Below are 6,573 nucleotides of genomic sequence, written 5' to 3' on the forward strand. Positions count from 1 at the left end.
TATCAGCACCTTATCCTGGTTAATTGCTTGTGTCAGTTTGTTCATATAACTGAGAGGGAAAGTAAAAGCCACTTTTCCGCGTGAAAATGCGCGTGCACGAGGCGCGTGCACACATATTTTGCGCGCACCCCCTACTGAACGTTCTGTAAATATCTTCCCGTGGCCCAGCTGGTCCATACCGTGAGACGGGAGTTCATCTTAGTGTAACCAAGTGCGGCAAAGGATTTACTCTTATTTGTATAGCAAGACTACGCCACCTTGAAATATTCAAAGACATGAATGAATACCAGTAATTGTAAATTGGGTTCCCCACATAACAAGTTCGAAACAAGGGCTTGAGACAAGTTCCCCCAAACACAAGGAGGTATTTTATTAAATATTATATAAACAACTTTGCAATGTTTATATTCCTTAAAAGTATAAAAGCCAATTCAAAAGAAATAGCTCAATAAATAAAAGCAAATTATAAAACTCAAGCTAAACCAAAACAGCAGTGGTGAAATAACTTGGAGTGGTTGTGTTCTCTCACACCATATCCCTCTCGGTACATGACTTGGACATATACAGTGCCTCAACGCAGGCATAGGAATGGAAAAACACAAAGAATGAGACCCAGTTCACAGACAGTCAACACCAAGAATCCTATGTTTGCTAGTCTGCAGGGCCTTTATATACTCCCACTGATTGGCCAGGAAGTGACAGTGCAGCCAGCCTACGGTGGCCCATGAGGCTCAACTCTGCCTGGCTACATTAGCATGGATTATTTCCACACCATCATGGCTTGATGCCATGATATGAATCTTAACTCCACCTCCCACTTCCACTGGGAGCAGCGTTAGTCTGTATCATAGAGTATATAAAAGGATAGAGACTGAACTGGCGCGAAGCTCCGCCCCCCCCAGCTATTCATGTCAGTGGAAGTTGCTCAGTGGCGTTTTGAAGCACCCGGAAGACTGCCGGAAGTACCGTCTCAGAACGTCTACTTCCGCATTTGACCACCAAATTTTGGTGGTCAAATGCGGAAGTGCAACCGAGCGCTCAATGTTAAAGCCCAGCTGCACGGGGTTTCCCGGGTCATGAATCCACGGGTCCGCCTGTAGTCCCTCCTCCTACCACTAGGACCCAGAGCTTCAACGTTGAATAGCCTCACTGGCCCCTTCTGTATACCTTGTCTCAGGAATCAATGTATCGACCACTGTGTTTCCTGCTGTAATGATCCCACGGGGAATCATAAAAACATTGAGACTGGTCGCACAGGTTTCCTGTAATCAATTCCCAACAGATCTCCGAACCTGTTGTTTTGGGGAGCACTGGTTTCAGTTCATTCAACCTCCTGTTGTGAGTTGGCTAGTGAGGTGCACCCTAGGAGACATTTATACTTCAAAGCGCAACAGTATTGCACCCAGAGAACAGCTGATATATAAGCTTACATCACATCGCAGATGCAACTGTTGCGAGCGTAGAGGTCTGCGTGCGCGACACCATCGCGGGACGAAGCATAAATTATACTTGATGGGGTGCAGGTGCGCGTGCAGCCGTGCACAAACCGGCTCTGCTGCCGTGATCATGAGCGCACCTCCCGTTCTTATGACAGCGACTGGAGCTGTGGTTTTGAGGACAACTGCTTTGAATTGCTATTATTGTTCACACACAACAGAACCCAATTTTGGATAATATATTTCAAGAGTGAGTGATCACAATAAAAATCCTAATCATTCTTCCTCCACAGTCCACACTGGGAGAAAAACAGCATCTGAATATTTGATGGGACATTTTTTACACGTGAGTTAGAACTTTTCCATTGCATCTTATGAGAGACAGGGTTCTTGTGCTGCCGGTATGCGCGTGTATGCTGGTGCTTATCAGTGTGATGTCGTCTGATAAGGCGTCTATTGGTCTGACAGGTGAATTGTCATAATAAGGGACACCTCCACTGGGCGAAAGTCCCTCCCACCCCTGTGGGCATAAAACTAGTGGATACTGGAGCAATCTCCAAACTAGGAAACCCCCACCGTGACGAACACCCACAGTACAGTTCATTAGTGACATATGCTAGGCTATAGGTACACAGCTGTTATAAATTATAAATGTATCGGTTTATGATCAAGGCCAAGGTGAACTTTATCGTTAACACAGGGGCAATTAGTTGCCCAGCCAGCAGTAAATAATTATCAACACACAAACCATTCACACTAGAAACATATGATTTGTGAATTTGTTTAGGGGACGTACTGTACCAGGGTGTCCCCAGGCAAATGATTGATAGTTACTGTAGCAAGTAGCCTACAATGAAATTAAAGCTCTGTGGTCTAATGCATATCAAATTGGCGACCCTTGAAATTACTTTTGAGAATCACTGCTATGTCTTTTCAAATGAGGGTCCGCGGTGAGGGGTAATATGTATCCCTTTGGTCCTTGACATGAAAACGTTTGAGAAGCCCCACGCTATAGGTAACAGATCCCCCTGGCATGGAATCCCCATTTTGCTCACGTCACATCATTAGAGGCCGTCTATTTATGGTTTATTTCCACTGTGTGACACCATTATCATACGACGATGTATAGGGCTTTCATATTGTGACACAGTGTGTGCGTGCGTGCGTGGCGTGGCGTGCGTGCGTGGCGTGGCGTGGCGTGGCGTGCGTGCGTGCGTGTAAGTCATAACCCGGCCCACGTTATAGTCTAACTCATCTCTACTCAGAGTCACATGTCTGCTTGTACTTCACTAGGGCTGGCCTCTCCTTCCCTCAGCTGACCCTGGCCTGTACCTGGCCTCTCCTTCCCTCAGCTGACCCTGGCCTGTACCTGGCCTCTCCTTCCCTCAGCTGACCCTGGCCTGTACCTGGCCTCTCCTTCCCTCAGCTGACCCTGGCCTGTACCTGGCCTCTCCTTCCCTCAGCTGACCCTGGCCTGTACCTGGCCTCTCCTTCCCTCAGCTGACCCTGGCCTGTACCATGGCCTCTCCTTCCCTCAGCTGACCCTGGCCTGTAATGATGGGTCTCGGCCATGATGGAGGCCGTCATCCAGCCATGCAGAAAGTGTGGCCATGGCATACTGATGGACTCCCTGGAAGTAAAGAAGCTAACAGAGAAATATGATGTCAGATAGCGTACCGAAAACTACTTCAGTATAGTAGACCAGCTCACGACTTTAACCCATTTTGGGCGGGAACCCCTTTTGGTGTTAGCATGTTATGCTTTAGCTATTGATCTACAAGCTCATAGCGCGCCACTCTGCTATTTTTGAAAAATCGAAGAACGACTGACATAGAAACATAGCTTTTTCAGAAAACTGTCAGGATGTAGAAGACATTTTTAGAATCTGATCTCAGGTCAGAATGGGTTAAATGTGCTGTGGTTGGAAAGTACTTAATTACTAGAGTGGTACTTTTACTCTGCTTTGTTATTTCTTCTTGATACTTCTACTCGACAGACATATTGTATTTTTGACTCCATCATTTGACAGCTTAGTTACTAATGTAGTTGGATGATCAATACAGAATGCAATTACCACAATGAACTGCCCATAGGCTAATGAACTGCCCATAGGCTAATGAACTGCCCATAGGCTAATGAACTGCCCATAGGCCAATGAACTGCCCATAGGCCAATGAACTGCCCATAGGCTAATGAACTGCCCATAGGCTAATGAACTGCCCATAGGCTAATGAACTGCCCATAGGCTAATGAACTGCCCATAGGCTAATGAACTGCCCATAGGCTAATGTAAACAAGGTATTTAATGAACTGCCCATAGGCTAATGTAAACAAGGCACGGCATTTGTTTAATACGATTAAATGTTAAATACTTCTATATTACACATTGACTTAATCACAATGGAAATTATGCTCACTTTATTGTGTAATTATGTATATAAATTGTCACTATACAGAAAACCTTTGGTTACATCAGCTGGTCCCCAGCCAACGTTTTTGGCTGGGGACAATGTGTACTATGTAAACTCTACATTTCCATTTTCCAGCCATTCAGTTCAATTCATTTATTAAATAATTTGGGGACCCCCGGCCCCGAGGGGTCGCGACCCCCAGGTTGAGAACCACTGGGTTACATAACTGGCAGCAGTGTCCACTACTATATAAGCATTAAAAAGCTGGACTCAGCTGGACATTTTATTGTCAGTGCGGCAATATACCGATAACGATTCAAAGTTGTTATGTATATGTGAAACCCACGACGACAGAGAGAGTGGACTCAGATCTACTGTTTGCTAATTGAGCTCATAAATGAAGATAGAGGCGTTTGGGAGACGAGGCAGGGAGAGTGTGGGCTGCAGTTCGACTCCACACAGCAGGGACCAGGGAGGTCAGAGTGTCCTGTCCAGTCAAAGTCCTCTCCGTAGCGATTACACCAACTCAGATACGCCTCCGGGAACCGGTTGATACATCTCATAAAATAAAAACAGACCTCACACCGCGGGCTGCCTATAGCAGCAATAAACACCCTCACCTATTTGACCTTATGTTATAGCGCCGGTCGCCGTCAGACAAGAAACCGCTTATCTCCACAACAAAGAAAGTCAACCAGGTGCTCGATGGAGATGCAAAAAAATAATAATGTAAAGTTGGTTCTGGTGCTTCAAGGATCAGTGAGACTGGAATCCGAACACTCAAAAGATTAAAAATGAAATAAGGAGAGCGTGGATACAAATAAATGTATTTTTTATTTAGAAAAGTTAAAATAAGCCAACATGTTTCGACTCAAACAGAGTCTTCATCAGAGCAAGTATGAGACCGCTTATCTCTAGGGATGTCCCGATACACTTTTTTCGCTTCCGATCCGATCCCGATACCTACATTTCTGTGTTAGCCGATACCGAATACCGATACCAGTGTCGTGATCTCATGATGTGTTTATAGCTATCTAGCTATACAGTTGGTGCCACCGATATTGTCCCTTATCATTTGACCCATTTAGGCCTGACCTCAAATTTTAAAAAATCCTTCTAAATCCTCCAGTTTTCTGAAATAAATATTTTCACGATTTTTCAAAAATAGCAGACCTACAAGCTCGTAGCGCGCCACTCGCGCTATGAGCTTGTAGATCTGCTATTTTTCAATAGCTAAATTATAACAATGTTTAAAACACCAAAAGGGGTTCCCGCCCAAAATGGGTTAACTGTCCTTTTGCGCAGATCACGCAAACCTCAGCAAAAAGAAAAGGACAATATCGATGGCCTCCAACTGTATATCTCATGTTGTGTTTATAGCAGACTCCTCACTCATATGTGCACTTGCAGTTTGGGCAACTCCAAAGCAAACTCCACATGTCCCAACATTTTATTTACCTGCCATAGTGTCAACCCCCTTACCCCTGTGTCGGATCGGTGGCTAGACTGCCATAGTGTCAACCCCCTTACCCCTGTGTCGGATCGGTGGCTAGACTGCCATAGTGTCAACCCCCTTACCCCTGTGTCGGATCGGTGGCTAGACTGGCATATTCGCCGATACCGATATGACCCGATATGACAAATAAGGGCCGATCCGATACTTTTCACGATACCGATACAGTATCGGGACATCTCTACTTATCTCCATATTTTAACTTTTTGTGTTGGGTTTTTCCCCCCTGTAAATTAACGTTCTACTTGATCACGCTACAGCGCCACACGGAAGCATCAAAAGTAGCAGATCTGGGCCGTGGCTCAGCGGTCCAGGCACCTTGGCTGGTACCCCAGTGTGGCAGTGTGCCGCGGGTTCGACTCCCGATCCCGACAGCCTTTACTGCATGTCTCCCCCCCCCCCCCCCCATCTCTCTCCCCATTTCCTGTCAGCCTACTGTCTGTCCCTCCATAAAAAATATAAAATAAAGGTGAAAGCCACAAAAAAAAAACATTTAATAAAAAAGAAAAGTAGCAGATCTGCAAGGTGGTTTTGAGCTTGTCGATCTGCTACTTTTTGCTGTTTTTGTGAATGTGAAAGATCCTGAAAAGCAACAGTTTTTGGACACAATGAGGATTCTATACCCAACAGAGACGATGTCTGCTGCGCACAGCATAATGTACATTATTGCATTCATGCTTATTATGGACCTCGACCTTTCTTTCATTACTTTGCTGTTTGAATTCCAAGATATCCAGGTCATCGTCTTGTACTGTATGTTTCTTTTCCCTTTATGATGAATTCCTGTTCTGTTCTTTGACTATATAGAAGTGTCTATTTGTACGTATCTAAATGTTTTGATGAATTGAACAAGGTGGACCCTCTTGTAAACAAGTGTAATGCTTAATTTGGTCGTCCACTCACAGTTAACAGTCTTTGTATTGAGTTTGTGCTTGAAATGTACTGTAATTCTGCAAACTGTTAATAAATATTTAAATCAATCAATCAAACCATATAATGTGACACAAATCCTTTACAAATCCTAATTCGTCAATTATCCCTATTCTGGGGTGAACATTCAGTGAAAATAGCAGATGTACACAAAAGTTCACAAAGCTTGTGAGAGGTGATAGATCGGTTATTTTATGCTAAGAAGACATCAAATGGACAAAAGGTATATAATGGTGTTTAAGTCGTTAATAATTGTAGTTGTTATGTATGTGATGTATTGCCA

Source organism: Electrona antarctica (genome assembly GCF_951216825.1).
Source record: "Electrona antarctica genome assembly, chromosome: 7".
Classification (NCBI taxonomy): domain Eukaryota; kingdom Metazoa; phylum Chordata; class Actinopteri; order Myctophiformes; family Myctophidae; genus Electrona; species Electrona antarctica.